The 22,731-nt window shown below is 36.9% G+C and overlaps 1 protein-coding gene across 5 annotated transcripts in view; it reads left to right on the forward strand.

Moving 5' to 3' along the window:
• Positions 1 to 22,731, forward strand: part of SIPA1L2 (signal induced proliferation associated 1 like 2) — a 138,749-nt gene that overhangs the window by 18,683 nt on the left and 97,335 nt on the right. For all 5 annotated transcript variants that reach the window (XM_080584376.1, XM_080584378.1, XM_080584375.1 and 2 more), the window contains exon 2: positions 10,143 to 10,215. The gene's annotated coding sequence lies outside the window, so the exon portion shown is untranslated. The remainder of the gene's footprint in view (positions 1 to 10,142; positions 10,216 to 22,731) is intronic.

A 22,731-nucleotide genomic window follows, 5' to 3' on the forward strand; every position in this document is an offset into this window, starting at 1 on the left:
GCAGGCCATTATCTGTTCCTTTTCCTCATCTCTCCTCTTGTGCTATAGGGCATATGGGATGCTTCTAGTTTGATTGTCAGGTTGGTTTATTTAGGCACGCCTGAAATACATGCTGTGTGTTTTCCATTCAGAACCATGCAAACTGTGCTCTTTGAAGCAAGATTTTGAAGCTTCATTGGTAGGAAACATGGGTTTAAGAATTTAAACTGGAAATTTTGTTTAATTCAAATTCTGTTTGGAAAAAAATAAATAGATTTTACAAACATATATGGAAAAGGAAATACAATGAGATAATCCTGACCAGAAACCAAGTTTTAGTTGAAAGTTTAAGTCACTGACTATTCTTCTGTTTTGCTGTTCGGTAAAGACGAGGAAATGGGGAACAGAAGTATAGGCCACAATCCTCATAAGAGGAAAAGGTGGACCTCCACCTGAAGTTGAGTTTTGTGATGTAGATCCAGTTTCTGTAAAATACAACATGGAAATGATACTGTTTTATTCAGATTTCTCTACGCACTTCTACAAAGACTGATTTGTATATGATAAATAGTGAAAAAATTCATAGCTATGCAGATCTCTCCATTACACTTAATAAAAATGCTTGTGAATGAGCCATCTTTGCAGCTGTATCAGGGAGATAGATGAGCATGACCAAAAAACCTCTGTCAAAACAAAAAAAAAAAAGCCCCCCAACAGGTGATATCAATTATTTAGTAACTGTTCAGGGAAGCACTGGATGAGTGAAATACAGTGGTGAGAAAATCAGTTAAATCAAAATGTTTTGGACTAAAACATGCTGAAAATGATGTATATATAGTTTGCCAGACAAAAAACTATACTAGGCTGTGGTGTAAGTATATAAATAATGGGCCTTAGTTACGATAGAAGTCCAAAACTTAGTAAAAATGTTTCTTTAATCAAAGTAATCAAAGAATTAATGTTTAGTTATGTAAAGTAATATAAAAACAATTTTCTAATTTCAACCTCTAAAAATCTTTATTGAAATCAAAATTGTTATATAAAGCTTACACTTTGGGCTTCAGATATTTTATGTAAGATCTACTACATTCTAAAACATCCAGCATTATGACTTCCATAAAAGATGGTATTTCTCCCGGTACAGTTAATGGGTGAAATTGCAGTGATTTTTTTTTCCATAAGTTCTCTTGGTCTTCAGCGATACTAGAGTCACCATGTAGCTGAAATTTGTCACTAAATAGATCTATGGATATGAATTAATGTTATTTCAGATATTGAAAGTTTTGGGCTGGTTCCAAGTTAGTCAATCCAAACCTGAAAGAGGGATAGTGTTCGTGTTAAGGTATGTTATAGCGTACTTATCAGCTCAGATGAGTGTCTAGATCTCTGCAGTCCCCAACAGGATCATTATTAATTCTGTATTTTCTATGGTACGTTTTCCTTAATGTATTCTGTTATGTTTTGCATCGTGTGTGTTTAATCTGGCTTATTCCACTCTACTATTACACCCTGTAATTGCATGTTGACTATAAAAAGCAATAGTGGTAAATTATGAGACTCATATTCTTGGAATGGCTTTGATGACCAGTTATGCTATTTTTGTCTCTGTGCTTCAAAGAGAAACAGGAGACGTTTAAATGCAATTTGTAGGCATTGTTAGTCTTTTCAGTGACGTATCATAGAGTTAAGGTTGAAGGAGGATTGTACAGAATTTTGAGTAGTTTTTTTCAATTAAACGCATAAGTTCAACGTATATGAAAAGTGCTATGATGTTTTAAGTGTGTTGACTGAAGAAGTGATCAAATCAATTGCTAAACTTGGCAGACTTTTTTTTTAAATAACTGGGTATTTCTTTGGAGAAGAGATCTTCAGTAGGAGATCTGGATGGTACATTAAAGGCTTTGATACGTGTTAAATATTCAGTTTTGCTTCCCAGAGTTCAAGAGGGATGTTGAAGAACTGGGGAGCACCAATAACCCAGGTAGGAGGCCAACTGCATAGAGCACACAACCTGCCAGGAGAGCTTGGCAGGGCTAGGACTGATTGTTCTGCCAAAGCAGCAGCTAGTAGGTGATCTAAGAGCATCCCACGGGTACTTGAAGGGCAGTTACAAAAATGGTGAAGCCCAGTTTTTCTCAATGGTAGCGGATGGGCCAATGGCCACAAACTGTGGTTTGGTAGGCTCAAGTTAGACAGGAGGAAGAACGGCACTGGGAGGGCAGTGTAACTCAGGAATGGGCTGCCTGGAGAAGCTGCTGATTTTTTTCATCTTTGGAGTTCTGCACGAGTCAGCAAAACTAAGCCATCCCTGACCTTTTGTAGTGCTGCTGACAGTCCTGCTCCGAGCAGGAGGCTGAAATTGATGGCTTCCAGAAGTCTTCCAGCACTCACTTTCATGGTTCCATGATCCATGCTTGAAAACACGCACTTACATTGACTCGCTCACTGGTGGATGGGTTAACCTTTCAGCTCCCTGTTGTGTGCTTACATGGTTGTGCTGCCACCAGAACTGTAGTTGCAACTTTAAAAAACTCACCTACATCAAATTAGGTTTTTGTTCATTCTCTATCTCCTGTCTTTTATTATCACATTCTAAATAACTATATCTCATATTTTCATTTGAAAAAGCAAACAACACTGTTAAAAAGGCATTATTGCACACAGAGTAAGGCATTCTCAAATGGTATTCCCAAAACTCTAATCTTGTATATGAGAGAAAATAACACTACACTGTTAGTATTTGAAAACCACCCCACTTTTCACTCTTGAAGAAAACAGGGCTGATGAGGAAAAAAATATATATATTTTATAATACTTAAAATCTTGTATTCCATGGGGGGTGGGAGGTGGTGAATTTACTCTTTCACCCCAGACAAAAGTTACTGACAAGGGATTGAGCAGCCCTATGGGAAGAGCATCAGATTTTTCATTTCATTGTCTGTGTGAATTCACAACAATGTAATTTAGTTAAGTGTATTTCTCATTTGTTTTCAAACTTGTGAATTTTTTTTTGCATCTTCACTGCTTTTAAGCAGTTGCCTTCTTTAGTAGGAAATTCTGTAGTACCTCATCTTATTACTAACTTCCCATCTGCTTTACTGTGGATGCAGTCAATGATATCTGCCTTACTTAGTAACTTCATTCTCGGACTGGTGAGTCCTCTTCATCGTTAACATTTTCAACATTTACACTTCCGTATTTTCTCCTTTTTGTGTTTGGTGGGTATCAAAAGCATTGCAGGTCTTATTGTTAAACTCAGGTGTTGCACAACACAGGGAGGATGACAGCCCCTTTCTCTTTCATTAGATGGTGTGGTACTCAATTTTGTTGTGGTTATGCCAGGATGTTTGTATTTAAGCTGTTTATTTTATTTCTGTGAAATATGATATGAAATAGTACAAAGAAAAAAATCACATGGAAAAAAATGTGAAGAGTAAATGCTAAGCTATTTCTGGCAGAGAACGGAGAAGTAGCGAAGACATTCCAAACAAGGTGTGACAGAATAGATCAGAAAGTGGCTATATTATCTACTTTATATTGTGTACTGTATTTTCTATAATTTGGGGTCCAAGTCTGATATTTTGTAGTGTCAATTGATATGGTTTCATGCTTTCTTTGTGGTCTTGATTATTAAATGTTTTTGCTGTGTGGTCAAAATGAGTTTGAAAAGAGGAGGAAAAAATGCCTAGAGTTGAACATTTTCATAAAATAAAAAGAGAAAAGGTAGGAATGAAGATGGTGTACACGTACAAGAATGGTAGAGTGTGAGGTGACATTGAAAATGTAGAGCTAAGTCTTTATAGAATTTTATTAAAAAATAGATACATTCCACATTAACTGCCAATTTAGCATAGGTAAGAAGACTTCTAGTGAAGTGATGAGCAATGTGGAATGTTCTGCTCATTTCTGAGAAAAATCATTTTAGTGTAAGGCACAAACTTTTTCCCAGTCAAAGACGAAGTTCAGAGGGTACAGCTATATCTAGCTTACGTTTTCTGTTTTTATAATGAAGAATACTCTTTACTTGAGGTGATTTTCTAAATGTGCTGGAACTCTTCCAAGTCAGAGCAGGGCTAGCTGACTTTTCATATTCAGGATAAAGGCAGAGTTACATCTGAGTGCATGTAAGAAAATATTGATGTCCTAAAGATAGACCCATTTACATTCTTCCCTATGTTTGGGAGTGAAGCCCCAGTGTGTATTGCTCTGTTCACCTTATATCAGTTTCCTAACAAATGCTCTTTATTAAACTATCTCAGAGAAGGGATCATCTGAAATTATAGGTAACTAAGCAAGCTCCATGAAAAATTCTTCTCACCAGTCAGTGAGACTTAAGCAGACAAAAGCTGAATGGATATTGCTTTTCAAATAAGTACTACTGTGTAATTAATTGCACTTAATTAGCAAATCTTTCCTTAAGTATTCAGACTGCAGTGATGTAATTTGTTTCCCCAGGTAACTGATCGCATAATGTGACAGTGCAGCTTGATATGGAAGGCTGTTTTTAACAAACTCTAAGTAATTGCATGTTTTAATGAAAATATTATGATTGAAGCAGTGTGATCCATCTGACCCTCAAGCTGTGTTTGGCCCACCCAGTCCTTACAGCTGCCTTCCTGTGGCTTTGAGTTGTGGGATGGGTGTCTGGGCAGCATGCTCTCTGGTGAGTGAGCGCCATTCCCTGTATGGCACTGAGATCTCTGCCTGGGTTTGGCACTGCAGCCCCTGGGGAGGTATTGTTCCATGGCATGCAGCAGAGGCACTAGGAGCAATGTGTACTGGGATGGCAAGGCATCTCCAAATGGACCCGTAGCTGGTGATCTTAGGCCAGCCTGGATCAAAGAAGGTATCCCTTTTGTAGAGGCCAATTTAAGTTTGTGATAGTATTAACTCCCCAAAATCCTTTTGAAACTGAGTGGTAAACTACTGCATTGTTAGTGCCCTCATCTACCTGGCTATTTTTAGAACTGCATCTGACATGGATTCAGAGGGAAGGCCTTGCTCACAAGTCAACATATAAAAGAATTGCTCTGTCCCAGACCAGTCGTCTTAGAAGTTCTAAAGCAAAGATACTAGCTTGTATAGATACTATATTCTTGGACCTTGAAAGAAATACTCTGATTGTGTTATAACAGGAGCTACATGGAAAAAGGGGAGATGGGGCTGGAGCTTCAGGAGAGCTGGAATGCAAGACAAGTGAATACCCGGTTGGGAATATGTGTTGTTTCCTTGAGACCATGCTTTTATTACATTTCACTTTCTAAATCTTAGTGTCTCTTGTTTTTCTGTGTCTTGCTACCCAGAGCTAAGAAAAGCAAGCACCTTGTGGACCTTGCTTGTGGCTTGTTTATTGTATATTTTCAGTTTGCTCCACAGTGAGGCATACTGCTACTTCCTTAGCTTTTGTGTTTTCTATTTCTCAGTCTGTACTTCAAAAAGGAGCAGCATGTTTTCTTTCTGAAATGAAAGATTACAACAGATTTCATGTATGAAACACCTGCACAATGAGAAATGAAACAGACCTTTTCAGCTCTCACTGTTCCATGGCAATATTTCTGTTGCTTTTCCTTCCTGTAAACAAAAGAAGTCACTTAAAGAGTGGGAAATAAGCTGTTTACGGGACGTTTTCTGTATGAAAGGAAGGAAAAGTGCCTTTACAGAGATCAACCTATTGTGTTGGGAATATTGGAAGTTATATGGAGTTAAATTGAGTTTAGCTTTTAGAGGGGAAATAAGAAGCAAAATACATGTAATCGCCTCAGTCTTGATCCTGAGAACTGCTAGATACCCCCATTAGTTGCTGAAATCAAAGCAGGAGTTAGAACGTGGAGCATTTTGGTTTGGTTCTAATTCCTGAGTGTGACTTGTGGTCATTTTAAGAATTTAATCAGATATGGGCTACACTTCAAAATAAAAGCTAAGAGCTTATGGAACGTGGATTTTATTTAAAAAAAAAAAAAAAAGCTGTCTTTGTAATACTAAATGTTGTAATACTAAATGTATTTGTATTGTAATATATGTATTTGTATTTGTAGTGCTAAAGAAATGCCCTGATTAGATTCAAATGTACGTCACCTGTACGTATTCTCAAAGTTCTGCTTGACCTGTGATACATACTAACTATAATTCTGGTGTGAATCAGGATGTCTTATTCTTGCTTATGTTATGAGATTAATTTCTGTGACTAATTATTTGGTTTTCATTCATCTTCTGTAGCACCACTGAGAACCTTTATCACAGTTAAGAATTGTGGTTTTGGGGTACTTAAATGCTGCCCAAGTATTATAGAATAATCTACCTTTCTTGAAATCTCAGGTGTATATATAAGCTAGTAGGATAGACAACAGCTTTGCTTATAAAACAAAGCAGAGAAAATATACGTGAAATATTACTTGTCATAAACTATATCTATTTTACCTGTAGTTCTTCTACTGTAGTCATACTTGTTAATGGAAACTCATTGTAGCAATTTTTGTCGTTTCTTCTGCTCCAAATATTAAATGCAGTTAATACTTGAATGCCAAGAAAAGGCAATTGCCAACACAGAAGTGAAGAATCATAGAGTGGCTTGGGTTGGAAGGAACCTTAAAGATCATCTAACTGCAACCCCTGTGACATAGGCAGGGGTGCCACCCACTAGATCAGGCTGCCCAAAGCCCCATCCAACCTGGCCTTGAACACCTCCAGGCATGGGGTATCCACAGCCTCTCTGGGCAGCCTTTTCCAGTGCTTCACCACCCTCTGAGTGAAGAATTTCCTCCCTATATCCAGTCTAAATCTATCCTCTTTTAATTTAAGACTTTGTCTTAAGCTAAACCCATTTGTCCTATCATTATCTACCCAAATAAAGAGTCCTTCTCCATCTTTTTTATAAAAGATGATGTGTTTGCTTTTTAAAATCTGCTTGCTTAATATACACAAAACTCCACTTTTGGTTTCAGAATGTGTGCTTAGATGCTGGGCAGCAGTGTCCCATGTTAGAAAAAAAATCTCTTCTCTGTTTGGTAGATTTGGTTCCTTGCACAGAAATCCTGGTATCAGGGTATTTCGGTCTAACTTGGCAAATAAGACTGGAATATGTGAATGGAAACTGAGAGTGGTCTGCCTTCTGGCATGTCTTGATGAATGGAGCACGTACCCTGCCTTTGTCCTTATAGAAGAAACAAAATGATTCTATCCTTGCTGCCTGTGCTTGTTTGTTGTGCTCCTCTAGACCAGAAGTTTTGTTTGTTTCTTTGTATTTTTTTAATTTTTCTTCATTGTGTGCGGAGGCTTGCCAAAAGAGCTAGGTATAGAGGAAAGCATAAGGTTTCCTCTCAAGTTTGGAATCTTGAAGAAAGAAAGGCCGGTAGTACCCTACAATACAGAGCAAGTGATTCAATTTGGCATCAGCTAGTCTGTGAGCTGTGTGAAATTACTTTTGCTGGACTACTTAAAACTTTGAACTTAGTTTTTCCATGTCAGTGGGATTTCGGATGTAATTACAATCTTGTCTTGAGTATTCTTTAATGAGAAAACCATTAGGTTTGTATTTATAAGAAATGGTTTCTTTATGCATCTTACAAATGTAATAATCCAGTTTTTTATTGTATGTATGGAAGTTTGAATCAAACTTTCCTGTTAGATTCACGAGGCTTTCAGAGTTTCACTGCTTCCTCCCCCTTAACATTCCTGTTTTTTCCCTTCAGATATCTCCATAATTAGACTCCAGAAATTAGACTCCAGAATTATCTCCAGATATCCAGATATCTCCAGATATAATTATCTCCAGAAATTAGACTTAATCTGTATAGATTGACTCTACAGTAAATGTGAAGCAAGTTGTTTTTATGGACGTACTGAACTTGCTGTGGAGCTTCTCCCTGCAGTGACCATCAGTACAGTGTTGCAGAGCACTAGGAGGCCTACTTGGAGCTAGGTTTTTCTGATTTGGGTGCCGTCAATCCGGGCCATTCTTTCTGGCCGGTCAGTTTCTTCTCCATAGTCAAAACTTTTTGTAGAGAAAGAAAACTTGCTTGGAGAAAATTGGTTATCTGGTACTGATGATTTTATCTCTTTCTGTTTTTCCTGTGATAGTAAAGTACAAAGGGAAATACTAAAATATCAGACATAAATAATACCAAAGATTCAAAGAGAGGTGGTCTTCACATCAGGTTGAGAAGGAGGGAAGAATTTATGGTGATTTAATGTTCAGCATTATATGCTTTGTGTTCCATCCTCTTTATTCTGATAGATTTCTGTATTCTTCTGTTTTGCACCTAAGAGTTGTGGTTTTAAGAGCTTGAGATCAAGGCAAGTATATTTTTAACCGTTGAAGATGGTGTGCAGTGTATGGCAGGCAACGGTTTTGACTTTCTGACCCTTTGCCAAATAGGAGTCGTGATAAGGATTGGCCTTCTAAATAATTACTTCTACTCACAGTTCAGGTATCTTAAATGAACTCTTCTTTGCCTTGTCATTGGCCAAGCTGGTTTACTCAGTGACATTCCCTATAGAGACAAGGCCCTGGTTTGCAGTTCCAACACATTTAGAAAACAAACAAACAACAAAAAAGGACCAACAGAGTAGCAAAACAGATGCATGTATTACTTCTTGGAGAAAAAAGTAACCCTGGGTGGTACTCTGGGCTTAGTAAAATAGGTGTCCAGGTGTCTGTCTGACATTTGCCTTACACAGAGGAGTCTTATGAAGTCTAATGCCATAAAGATGTTTTTAAAATACATTTTAAAAAAATAGATGTAGTTTCTCCTGACTTCTGATTTGGAATTTGTTACTTCATGTGAATTTAAAGGAACTTATGTTAATTCAAGTTTTGAGTAATTTTTCAATTGTTTCTTCATGGATGTAGGGGAAGATGCTATGAAGAAAACTTGTGAAGAATGCTGGTGAAGCATTGATTTTTTTTTAAATATTCTAAATTTTTCTCTTCAATTCTTATTTTTTTTCCTGATGCAGTGTTCTTTCTATGAACTATGGATTAAAAAATATTAATAGATGGACAAAGCCTAGCGTTTTCCCATTTGGCTATTTCATGAAAGAATTATATAATTCTCTAAATTCCACTTAACTTTAGATCAATGGATTCTACTTTCTATATCCATAAATAGGCAATATGGAAATTCTTTGAGAAATATTTTTTGTTTGTCTGTTACTGGTTACTGTTAAGATCCAGATTTGCAGTTGACTCTAGACTGTTGAGACTTTGTGTGCCTTCTCATTGTGTACACTAGTTTGCAAAATACTTACTAGAATTATTTTTATCCTGATGGTGGTGATTTAGTAGAGGAAATAGCATCTCTTCCTGCTGTGTGTTTTCCTTTCTTTCAGTATGAATGTAACATTGTGTTTTCAAGTCAGATTTTACTATCTGAGATCCTGATAACAATAAACTCCCTTTGAAACAGTGTTAATACAGATAACATACAAAACCAGATAACCTTATTGGTACATGGTAGCTTTATGTGCCGTACCTCTGTATGTTGATCAGAAAGACCTAAAATACTTTGTGTACTTCAGAATGAGGTAAAATAATAATATATTGGTATGTATGAGGTAGTTTTCTGCAGTTTAGACATCTGTTAATGTTTCAACAACTCTCCTTTTTCAGCCTGTAGAATGTGAAGTTTGAAGTGTTAGATGCTTTGCTAGCTGGAAGTCATTCCACAAATTCTAGCAAAATGTTTTCTAAACTTTGTGAAAAGAACCATCTTCCCTCAAAATATTTTATGAAATTTTATAATTTTTCTCAGACTTGTAACTGAAAATATTATGAAGCTACTTGCTTCATAAAATACAGTTCTAGGAATAGCTGTGGGCTCCTTATGCTGACCTTTGAAGCAGAGCCATAATAAAACAGTCTGATAGTTCAGTAGCTAGTTGTTCATTACATCTCCCCCCTGCAAAGTTTTTTTTTCCCCAATTATTTCCAGGAACTTGCACAGATAACAGCTTTAAATTTTCTGTTTCAGCGCATATGTGTTGCACTATGCTGAATTTTGTAGCCATTAGGTCTTGATATTGTATTTCCATGTATGTTACATATTCTTACTCTATACAAATGTTCATCTATGATTGTTGTTTCTACTTATGCCTTAATGTCCTAAGTGATCATGTTCACCTAAAAACGAAACAACCTTTTTAAGGTTTTTTCATTTAACTTGCAGGTATCTCCATTTTACTGATACCAGAAAGAAAGTGACTCCAGTAGGCATCCTTTGGGAATCATTCTAACCAAAGGTAAGCAAAATTTTTAAGCCATGACAGATGTATTTTTAGTATGTATCTAGTATTATTTCCCACCTTTTAACTAAACAGTCAGCTGTGCTTCTGTCTGTCTTGATACGTGACATCTCAAAAACTGAATTTGTTATGGTTTTCTTAACATGCTGCTAGATATCCTGAAGGGAATTGTTCATATAGCTCAGCATACAAGTTCAGTCTTTTTTTTGAGATCTGTAACTTGGCAGATTGCCTATCATTGATATTGAAGCGTATGGTACGATCACTTTGAGTCAAAGGATTTTGCATTCCTTAATGCATTAAATAAGAAGAAGAAAAAAAAAACACTAATTTTGGTCATTTGAAAATTCTTAGCTTGGTATTCCTCTGGAAAAGAGATGATACGACCAGGAATACAATACTCTTCCAGCATATTATGCCATTGTCTTTGTAAGGGGCAACTAGGCTGTTTGTATAAAGTCCTGAGCCTACAGTTGCCAGGAATTGACACCTTCATATTTCCTGTAATAAGAATTAAGAGGTGCAGTTATCTTCCTATAGCTCCTAATTCTGCAAGCTCCATGATCTAGTCCAAATGGATTGCTTATAGATCTAGCATATGGCTCAGAGGGCTTAGAAATACATCATGTTGGCTCAGTACAGTCAGACTGTCTTGTAATGAAAACATGCTCCCTGCAGCACGATGAAGAAATAAGTCATTTTTTGTAGAGTGAACACCTACTTGTTTGTGTGCTATCCACAGTATACAAACATTTGGGGAAGTATTTGAATACAGACTTTAAAAACTTGGTTACACTGACGTCATCTAGTTTCACACCATGGGTCCTTCAAGAGTACTGTAACCTAGAGAGAAATCTGCCACGTAAATATTTTTTCAGTGAATATATCTAGAAATCTGACCACTCTGACATTTTAAATATGTACTGTAACTACTGAAGAATGGAATATCATGGTATTAGTAATGGTAAACAGTGGAAAGCACATTGTATATAATTGTGTAAGAGGTGAATAAGAGCTTTGGGATTGTGTTTAGTTCCTTGTGGTCCAGATAAAAAAGCGTGCAGTCTTTTTACAGACTGTGAAGAAATTAACTTAAAACAAATGCGATGATATACACAGAAAATAGCAAAATGGTTTTCTTGTATTACAAGATGAGAATAGTAGACAAGATGAGAATAGTAGTAGAGGGAGGGAGTAGCAGTTGTGAAAGCACAAAGAGAAAATTGCATATCTTTAGACTTTGGGAAGTAAGTAAACGTCCTGAGAAACCAGTCTATTTTAACTTTTTCCTAATAACTGATATAACTGAAATGCTGTGTTTTGTGGGAGTAGGTTCATTTTATATAAGAAAAATTATATATGATTATGAATTGTATTAAGTAAGTTAGTTCTGATACTGCATTCATTCTAGTCTCTTCATTTCTAGTCTTTTCAAGAACCATACTTCTACAGTAAAGACAGTGTTCTGCTACTGTTCTGTTCTACAAGAAGAGTAGAAGAGATCATTACTGAAGCTGGTCAGAAACTTCTGTTTTCTGGCAAAAAGTTTACTTTGCACATTTTTTTCTAAAATATTCCTATTTTGGGGCAGAAAAATAAAAATGGAAGCAACTTTTTTCTTTTTTTTAGATATCCCAGAATGTTTTATTGTTTGTAAGTTCAATGCTAAGCTATGTTTGCCTAGGAGACAAGCTAAGTTCCTAAGAGCTGATGTTTAAGCATCAAGTGCCCATGCTGATGGCCAGCTAGCCAAACAGGCAGTCTGCATCTGGTGTCAAGCCATTTTCTTTCTGACTTGAGCGCAAGGTATACTCATGCAGTTCCCATGACAGACGTGCTTCATAGTCTGGACATCCAACCAGGGAGGCCAGCCAACCATGGGAGGCAAAGTAGATAAAGTACAAAATCTCTAACAGCTGCTTATGGAATGTCCATCCCTGTTGAAGACAGAGGACAGGACTGTCCTTCCAGAATATTTCAGGTGTTCCAAATGCAGGCTTGAGGATAATTTTTGCTTTATACTTTAAAATAGCATGTCAAGTGTTATAGTTTGCGCTTCTTTCCAGGATAATAGTTTTCTGTCTGTATCATATTGATAATTCTAGGAAAAAAAAAACTTCTAGTTTCCACTTCCAAGTACATATGGTTTCCAGAAAAAAGGTCTTCTGAAAGAATAATTGATTTTTTTTTTGGCATAACTTATTATGCTTTCAGAGATTTGTATGAAGAAAAGTAATTCCTTTTGGATTCTATACAGGTTTGTCAATATAGTCAAAGAATCATAGTCTTAGGAGAACCTGAGTAATTGACTTTCCTTGACAGTGGTTTGGCATGCTTTGATGCAAGAAGCAAAATTGAACTTCTTCTCCAGTTACTTGAGCCACCTTGCAATCTGTGCTTTACAGCAGTTACACTAGCTGGATGTTCGATAAGTACATGTTATGGTTTGTCTGCTTTAAGTGGCTTCCTTTGCAAACATTAACTTACTAGTTTCTTTCCCCTTCTCATCTAAGACTATTTTTTTCAATAAATGGTATATTCTGTAATATGAAATAAGATCAGTACACTTGTGTTACTGTGCCTGATGAAGCTCTGCTGTATAAACAGCAGTATGAAGCATATTTCTGAAAATCTTACTTGTAGCTTTTCACATAAGTAGTGTGTTTTGCTTCAGAAATTCAGAACAATATCGTAAGATTTTTGTCTTGCGAGTTGTCAAAAGGATCTGTTTTAATGCTATTTTAAAAATTGTCACAAAATTAAATATTTTAGAATATCTAAGATTTCAACTGTTTAAAAAGCAATCTAAATTATTTAGATTGCTTAGTGCTCTGGTAACTGCACAGGTCTGCGTTATGTCTGTAGACATGGTGATAAAACAGAGGAACAGCTGATAAAATTAGAGACTGTACATTCATATTGAATATATGTGTCAGACTTAAGGGTATAAACTTATCCTTATTTGCCTAAGATGTCACGTGCTTCCCGGGTAACCTTTTGATTGGGAGCATGTGTCCAAATTAAGTTAATATAGAATCAGTAAACCTAAAAGCAACACTTCCTATTATGGTTTGTTGCTGGTGATTTATTTCCTTTTAATAATAAGTCCACACTTCTTTTCACCTTCAGCTACTGATAAACTGAACCATTATTCCTTTGGTATTTCTGGTAGTCACTGCATGGGGGCACATGTGCTTTGGACATCTTATCCCACTTTGAAGTTATGTGTTCTTGTAATGTGTTTGTGACCTGGGAAGGAACATGCTTCTAAAGCCGTATGTATTTTTGTGAATTCTTGAAAAACTAAACTGTTGACAGTTGGTATATGGTGTTGATAGTTATGCTAAAGGAGTAAGTAGAACAACACAGCTTATGCATAAACATTCCATATTTTCAGAAGCTAATGCAAAAGAAGAACGTATATAGCAGTAAATTTGATCCAATAATATGGGTAGAGTATTGTGTGATACAACTTTTTTGTGGAAAGCATTGGGTGCATTTATTGTGAAGAATTTTTTTTAAGAATCTCAGCTGTATTGGACAGGTTTCTATGTATTGTGTTCCACAAAATCTGTTGTTCTGGTAAGGTTAATGAGGTTGAGTGCAAAGTCGTGAAATGTAACTATACTGCTTCCAGACTCAAGGTGGATCTGTCTGTTCAGCTTACTGAAGCTTGGAAAGTAGTAGGACTCTCAGATTTTCAAATGCTTTATTGTTAATACTATTACTGTGTCCGGTTCTGGGCCTCCTAGTACAAGAGAGATGTACATCTTGGAAAGAGCCTGATACAGGACCACCAAAGTGATCAAGGAATTGGAGTACCTCTCCTATGAGGAGATGCTGAGAGATTGGGGCTGTTCAGCCTGGAGAAGTAGAGGCTGAGGGGAGATCTCATCAATGTGGACAAGCACCTGAAGGAAGGGTGCAAAGAGGATGGAGCCATGCTATCACAGTTGTCTTGCCCAGTGCCAGGACAAGAGATGATGAGCACAAGAGGTTCTGCCTGAATGTTAAGAAGCACTTCCTTACTTTGCAAGTAACTGAGCAGTGGCACAGGTTGCCCAGAGAGGCTGTCAAGTTTCCATCCTGGTTATGTTCAGTAGCTGCCTGGACATGGTCCAGGGTAACATGCTGAAAGTGTTGCTGCTTGAGCAGGGGAGTTGGACCTGAAAGCCTCCTGAAGTCCCTTTCATCCTCAACTCTTATGTGATACTCTGTGATACCCTTCTGTGATTCCATGATAAGTAATAAAGAGATAAGTGGTCAGCTAGTGTTTCTGACTATTAAGGCAATCAATATGAGTGAAATTCACCAAAAACAAGTCAGGCTGGATTAACATGTAAGTTAATAATAAACTCTCCTGTTTTAACTTGTGTTTTGTGCTGGCTGTTTTGGAGAGGACATGGGAAGTAAAGAGGGAGTATTGTCAGGTTGGGTTTAAGGAAAGAAGTTCTAGAATCAAGAGCTGGAGAGTGTTAAGTCTTAGAAGGGAAAGGAAAGAGGATACTATTTTACAACTGCAGTATGTATTTTCTATGAGCAAGAGACTGCATAATGAATAGATCTAAGAAGAAACAACAAACACTAGTAATCAACACAAAGAATTGAAAGAAAGTTCTTGGAAAAGAGAGGAGAGGAAGAGAAAAAGGATGTGTACCATCTTGTTCTCTTACTTTATATTTTCTAATTTATTTCAGTGAAATGAATTGCATATTCTTTCATATGAAGTGAAAGATTACAATAAATTATCATAATTGAAGTCCTTTGTTTCTGGCTCATGCAGAAAAAGATATCTAATTCTTCATTATTTTATTAATGCAAATAGAACCATAGAATGACTTGGGTTGGAAAGGACCTTAAAGATCACCCAGTTCCAACCCCCTTGCCATGGGCAGAGATGCCACTTGCTCTATCAGGTTACCCAGGGCCTCATCCAACCTGGCCTTGAAGAGGCCAAAAAGAGGCTGAGATACTCAATACATTCTTCACCTCAGTCTTCATTGATAAGACTGGCCTTTGGGAGTCCTAGACCCCTGAGACCAGTGGGAAAGCCTGGAGCAATCAAGACTCCTCTCTGAAAGAGGAGGATTAAGTTAAGGAATGCTTACACTGAGCATGAAGAAGTTCATGGGGCTTGATGGGATGTACCCACAAATGCTGAGGTTAATGGCTTATGTCAGTGTGAGGGCACTCTGGATTTTCTTCAAAAGATTATGACAATTTGGAGAGATTCCTGAGGACTGGCAGAAGGCAAACATCACTCCTATCTTTAAAAAGGATCTGGGGAAGTACAGGCTGGTCAGCCTTGCCTTAGTTTCTGTGATGATGACAGAGCAAGTAATCCTGGAAGCCTTTTCCAGATACATGAATGGGAGTAGTGAATATGGATTTTAAAAGGTAAAATCATGCTTAACTCACCTGATAGCCTTCTGCGATGAGCTGGTTGGCTTTGTGGATGAAGGAAGAGCAGTGGATATTGTCTATCTTGACTTTTTTTTATCAAGACTTTTCATGTTGTCTCCCATAACGTCTTCTTAGATAAGCTGTATGGGCTAGATAATTGTCCATGAGGAAGACTGAAAACTGGCTGAATTGCCAGGCTCAAAGAGTTAAGATCAGCAGCATCAAGTCCAGCCAAAGGCCAGTCACTACTGGTGTATGCCACAGATTGATAGTGGGTTCAGTATTGTTTAACATCTTAATTAGTGATCTGGATGATGGGACAAAGTGCATGCTCAGCAAGTTTGGTGATTAAAAAAAACTCCGAGGAGTTTCTGATACCCCAGTTGTCTGTGCTGCCATGCAGAGGGGCCTCAACAAGCTGCAGAAATGGGTGGAGAAGAACCTTCTTATTTCAACAAAGGGAAATGCAGAGTCCTGCACCTAGACAGAAATAACCCTATACACCAATACGTGCTGGTGGCCAAACATCTGGAGCGCAGCTTTACAGAGAAAGACCTGGAGTTTCTAGTGGACACCAAGTTGAAAGTGAGCCAGCAATTTGCCCTTGCTGCAAAGCTGATGGTACGGGGAGCTGCATTAGGATAAGTGTTGCCAGCAGGTGGAAGAAGGTGATCTCAGAACAGGAAAGACCATACCTGGAGTATGATTTTTAGGGAAAGGGGTGAAGCTGTATGTTTTTCAGGCAGGGAAAGGTAAAACATATTGAAACATCCCATGAATTAAAAAGATTAAGTCAAGGTTACTTGCAACTCCTTTCTTGGTAAAGTTTCAGAGATAATGCTTACGTCATTTTTTCCTTGGTCTTAGGTAGCAGGGTAATAAACATTAATAAATAAAAAAAAAAACTTTTGGGCTCAGGTCAGTGTTTTTTCAGGGGGAAAAATTTAATGAGATTTTGGAAGCATTTTTCAGGGTTAAAACAGTTTGTCTGAAAGAACTATTGATAGTTTGGATCTTGTGAAACTGACTATGCTGTAATGTTTTTACCCTGTCTATGGGATGACTAAATATTTATTTTCAGAAAGTTTTAGTCTTAAATTTTCATTTTAAAATATCAATAATATGATACAGATGGCCTCTTGTTATACTTGGTCTTCTCTTAGGTAGCCTGTTGTACCCACTCCATATCTGAAAAATGCAGGCAACTTAAAATAATCTCATAAGCAGGCTGACCTGGTCTGCTTATTAACCCAGCACACTCCGAGCCGTGTCTATTGGTAAAGATTGGGGTAGTTGGGTCAGGGAGGGTAGAGGGGGAGGTGAGGCAGCATCTGGTTTCAAAAATAGAAATCTTACAAGTACTCTGTCCTTTATAGTCCTCTAAAAAGTCATTGATCTGCTAGGAACGTTACCTTCTAATTCTTACCTGTTAGACTTGCAGTTTTTAGTTTGTCTTGCCCTCTCGCTCATGTCATTTAAGCCTACTAACTGGATTTGCTGCCTCATCAATTCCTCCTTATGAATGGTCTGTGTACTCTGTCATGCATGTTGGCCAGGGTGAGCGGAGACAGGAGTAATAACAAAAATTCCCCCGATCCTATACTTTGTCTGATGTCAGCTTGTATACGTTTTTTTGTTTGAACTCACTACAAATGGGGGAAGTGTTATGAATGGCAAGAAATCATAGATAAAAGAAGGAAAGAAGGAGGGGGGGGAAGGAAATATTTCTTGAGTTTTCTTGAGATTTCTTTGTTGGTTTTCAGACCAATTAAATTAACTACTGTGGACAGCTTCAGGAAGGGCACGGCTACATGCCAGCAAACGCTGAGGATCAAAGTCCTCAGTAACAACAAAGTTTTCTCAAAAATATAAACTAAATTTTTATACACTTTTTGAAGTGGTTATTTCTGAGAGGGACAGGAACATGTTTCCGTTTCATGCACTTTTTGTTAAGCACATGTACTAATATACTGTCTCCTTAGAAGAAAGGAAGAGCTGAGCTGTTTCTGTCTGTGACAGCCTCCCTTTTTGTTGTTTGTCTCTTGGAGATGGTGGAAAAGTGATCTTCCTTCTTGTTAATAATGAAAACAGCTAATTATGTCTGTGTGACTGACGGATTACATAGACTGTCTGTTTGTACTTTTGCTTTTCTTTATTTTCCAGTTGGCTCCAAAGCACCATTCACAGATATTTACTTAATTTTTCCTGAGTAAGTGATGAGTTGTGTTCTTTGAACATGTTTAGAAGTCAGATAGAAGGAATGCGATTTTGATTTTTGACTGATTGTTTTTGTCTTTCCCTGAAGTAGTTTGTGTTTTGTCTGTTTTAAGAAGAGAGTGTTTAGAAATATCCTCCAGCTCACTTGAAAATTTAGAATACACTCTTATAATTTGTTTTTCTATCTTGTTTTGCTTTAGCGAGGTTTTTTTTTATTTTGAAGATCAGATTGGGCTGCAGGTTTAATTCAAAACTATTTATCTACTCCTTAGAAAAGTGTCATAGTCTAGCCTTTTTTCCTTTACATATGTATGCTAATTATTATATTACATTTGGCAGTTGGTAGCTCTGTTTTGGAGGAGGATGAGTGTGACATGACAGCTGTATGCATTGCAGCTAATTCAGTCTTCAGGGCAGCCAGTATTTACGGTACTTTCAGATTTAGCCAAGTAATCCTCTCTCTTATTTTATGTTTGATGTAGTTTGATATAGGCGGAAAACACACAATAGAAATAAACATTTGAAATGCTTTGTTTTTCTTGAAGGAACAGGTGTAGAATATAGTTTGATAGTAGCATATACTTTGATAGTCTCCAACTTTCTAAAGTGGGATGTTATTGACTGAAGTAGAAAGGAAAGTTGTTATTCTTTAAGGTTTATTACCACTATGAGTTGTTGAGGTAATAAAATGGTTTAAAAATAGCTTTTGTTTCAACTTTTTTCTTTAAATAACTGGAGAAATATAAACATATAATATAAAAACTGACTTACAACAATTTCAGTATGCAGTATTCAACAAGCGTGTTTTATGAAATATGAAGATGATATGAAGTGTCTTAAACCTCCATGTTGATGTTCTTGTTGTCGTTTTAGTAGTAGTAGTTTGTTGTTAAGCTCACCCAAGAAACTAAAATAGTAAACTACATGCTTAACTCCTCATAGAATTCTCCATTGTGTTTTTGTGCTCATTGCTTCTAAAACTATATACTGAAGTAATTATATCAATGTTGGAAGCTTGGTTTTCCTGGTTTAACAAAATTGGACTGAAGTACAATTTGAAACCAAACACACTAATGACATGCAGGAGCAATGTGACAGTTGCCAGTGCAACAGCTGCAAGTCTGCAGAAAATATAGGTTCTAGGGAAGTTATACCTGGGACTGTAGTTCTGAAGGGGAAAAAAAATCGATATTTTGATGCTGCTGTGATGCATGGTATGTCTAATATCTTTTTGTGGAGAAATAGTGTTAATTTCTAAATTCTTTAAGTCGTCATCCGGTAAATGTGAAATGTGCCTTTTAGTTCAAGAAGTTTAAAACTTACGTTAGTTTTTAGTATGAGAATGAATAAAGGTAACTCTTTGAGGAGGATCTTGCAGAAACAAAACACAACAGATATTCTGGAGAGACAGAAGGTGTTTTGTTCATGGTCACGCAAGGTTTACATCTTTGTGTAAAACAACCAGAAATAGTGCGTTTTGGAGAACTTGGAGAAAATGGGAGCTTAATCTCTGTAACAGCTCCATATCTTGTCTGTCATCTTTGTGAATATCCAACTGAAGTGGATGATTCAGTATTAACACTTCACTCATCTGTTTGATTTAAAATTAGCAGGCTTTTTGTTTTGTTTTTAAATTTACTACTTCAGTGCTGAGTGAAATACGAAAAATCTTACCTAAACTGAATTTCTTTTTATTTCTTTTGCCAGGAGAGTCAATCCCTCATGCTAATGCCAGTGTTGGCCACAAACAAAATGGATAGGGGATGAAGGATTGGTGACTGTTCATTTGGGACATGCATTCTACTGTGTGCCCCTGGTCAGCTGGGTGCTGCCTTTTCTGGAGCTCTCTTAGGCTCTTTCCATCTCTTTTTCTGATTTTTGTCTAGTGATGCAATGCTCTCTTCTTTCTATTCTCCCCTAAAATAATTGCCTAAGCAGCTTCTTTTCCTTTTATTTCGGTTAAGTTAAAAGTTTGTGCGTGTATAGTCCATGTAGATGCTAAAGAGGAGGGAACTGAGCTCAGCACATGCAAACCTACTGGTACATACATGGATAAATGTATTATATGCATATGTGTTCATGCATGTCCTAACCTGAGGAATAAAGCAATTTGGTCTCACTCAGGCTTTATGTAGATGGAGGACCACAAAACTGATTTGCGTTGGACGTTGTGTTGATGGGGGGGGAGGGGGGAGGGCTGGGAGAGAGAGACTGGTAAGGAAATCTTAATTTTAGTCAAGAATGATTTGGTGCTGCTTAATTTATTTGTCTAATCCTATTAAAATTATTTTCTCTAGCAGTTCTTTTTATAGTTAATGTACTTTCTTCTTCCCCACTTTTCCCAGTTCCAAGCCTGGACTTTTAACATGTAACTTGTTTCTAATTGACGGATTTTTGTTTGTTGCATTTACTGGTATCTAAGTATCAGCTTTGACTAGAATATACTTGCTGTCTCCCTTTAGCCAGTGATAAACATGGTGATTTTCATGCTGACAACAACCTCCATTATTTTGATTCAAGCATTTAATTCTTTGTCCTTTCTAAGTGGTACATTTCCCTGAAGTTTTCATCCCAGCAACCACCTATCTATGTTGAGTACACTGCTCCATGAAGATTTCACTAAAATAGTTTTAATGTTTATGTTTTCTTACCTAGTTTGTAGAAGTAGAGCTAAGCCCAATGGCAACAGATGTTTCTTTGTTTAGGTTTAAATTACAGTTTTAAAATTAACTTGTTTCACAGAATGGAAGGAGGCCTTATTGGTATCCCATATCTCTGAAGGTTGTCTGTGGTAGATAGAGGGTGAGTTGCTGTTCTTGTTTAAGCACTTGTAGTCCTTGTGCTCCACTTAAGAAAAAAAAAAAAAAAAACCTCTTACTAAGGCAGGATAGAAATGTCAGTATGCACCGTATGGACGGATCGTCTTTGCGTTGCATCATCTACACTTAATTTGTTTATTCTGTAGCATAAGTTCATAATAACTGAATAATGAAGGTAGTAATCTGCTTATTAATCAGATTAAGACATCTGTTTTTCATACTGATTCACGTTTAAAGAATCTTTCAGTTAACTGCATATATGGTCTCTCAAGTGGTGTTCATTCCTTCTCTGGAAGCATAGGTTTCCAGAACAGTAATGCATACATGTTCATTGCCCAGACTCAGGATCTACTTCCATGGTCATGTCTGCAATTATTAGATGTTGATGATGGCCAGAACTGGGAAGAAGTTGTAGGTTTTATTTTTTTATTTATTTTTTATGCAAATGTTTTGGCTTCTAAATGCTCATGTATTTGGTGATGATGAACTGGAAATCTGTCAAAATTTCCTCTTGCCTTCCCGCTTCAGAGGATCCATGGTAGTTATGGTATTTCTCTGAGTGTTGACTGTTGAGGTTTGGTTTTGTAGACTTCTTGGAATAGAGGTTGAATTTACTTTGTATCAAACAGAGAAGTGAGAACTTATTTCTTACTGGAATCTGAATGATATTGCAATGCAATGGGGAATACATAGTTACAGATATTGCTTAGAAAACAAACTATATTGGACAAACTGTATTCATTCTTTATTATTTTCGTATATATGTAAAAAAAAAAAAAAAAAAAAAAACACCACTAAAACCCCTACAGGAACAACCAAAAAAATTTTTAATTCAGTTCCTTGTATGGTGGCTCACTTACTCAATGAGTCAACCTCTTTGCACAGTATTTCAGGGTAGGAAGACGTACACTGTATTGCACTGTGTAGGATCCATTATCCATTGCTCTGGATAATCGTTTGTGTGTTCTGTAGTTCTCCAGTTTTCTACAAAGCTGCTTTTCTCCAGTAGGCTCAGAATTTTTATGCTAATGTGTACTCTTTCCCCAGTCACTTCACAGATGTCACTGGGCTTCTGTAGAGTTCAATGGAAATAATGCCTGCCTTGTTTAGCTTAAGCACAATATGCTACTATTGTAGTATTGTCCAACTTTTTATGTGCATATCAGTTTGCATGGTGCATTGAATTCCATCTCATTCTAATGCAGAGCCATTGTGTGTGTAGGAACAATTAATTGTGTATCTGTAAATTGCATTCAATGTTTGTGAAAGCGCATTTTTTTAAATCAGTTACAAATGCTGTAACAAACTTTTTGCCCTGGTGCCTGCTTAACAAAAATTATGTTTATTAACACTTACTAAAAATTAAGAGGTTCTACAAATACTCATTCAAGCTACATGTTGTTTGAGCATTAAATATGAAAAGAACTGCTGCATTGAGACGACCTGGTATGGTTTTATTTGGTAGCTTTTAATTGTTCTTGTCTTACAAATTCAGGTCTAACAATGCTTTAAAACAGTATTAAACTACTGATGTATTTTTAAAAAGTTAACTTATTCTAGTTTCTTAAGTAGCTGGGAAGAAATAAGATGGACTGCTTGCTTTATTTCCGGATGAATTCACAGGTATGTCCGAGAAAAATACGTGGCCTTATAGAAGCCATACTGTTAGTTGCTTGTAAGGATTTGCAAGAAAACTACGTTCTTGTACAATACACAGTAGGAAAGAACTATTCCCTTCTAAAATTCTTCCTGGAGTTGTTTTTGCATAAATCAGGGTCACCTCATGTGCAATTGGTGCTAGACTGCAGTTCATTCGAATCCATTGAAATGGGAGAGAGATACCTTCACCTGAAGTGAGGTGGGGGTAGAGGAGCAGGGGTCAAACTAGGCAAATGGGGAAGGGTCATTGTTTTATGTGAGAAGTGTGAGTATAGATTTGCTTTTAATTTTGTGCAGAGACTAACAAATTAGTCTGCTACCTCTTGCTATGACTAATGCTGTTGGTTCTATGAAACTGACAATCATTGGCAGACAATATTTGGTTTAGTTTTGAATGTTTTAAGACTTACAGATG

Source organism: Anser brachyrhynchus, assembly GCF_964034855.1.
Source record: "Anser brachyrhynchus genome assembly, chromosome: 3".
Taxonomy (NCBI): Eukaryota; Metazoa; Chordata; class Aves; order Anseriformes; family Anatidae; genus Anser; species Anser brachyrhynchus.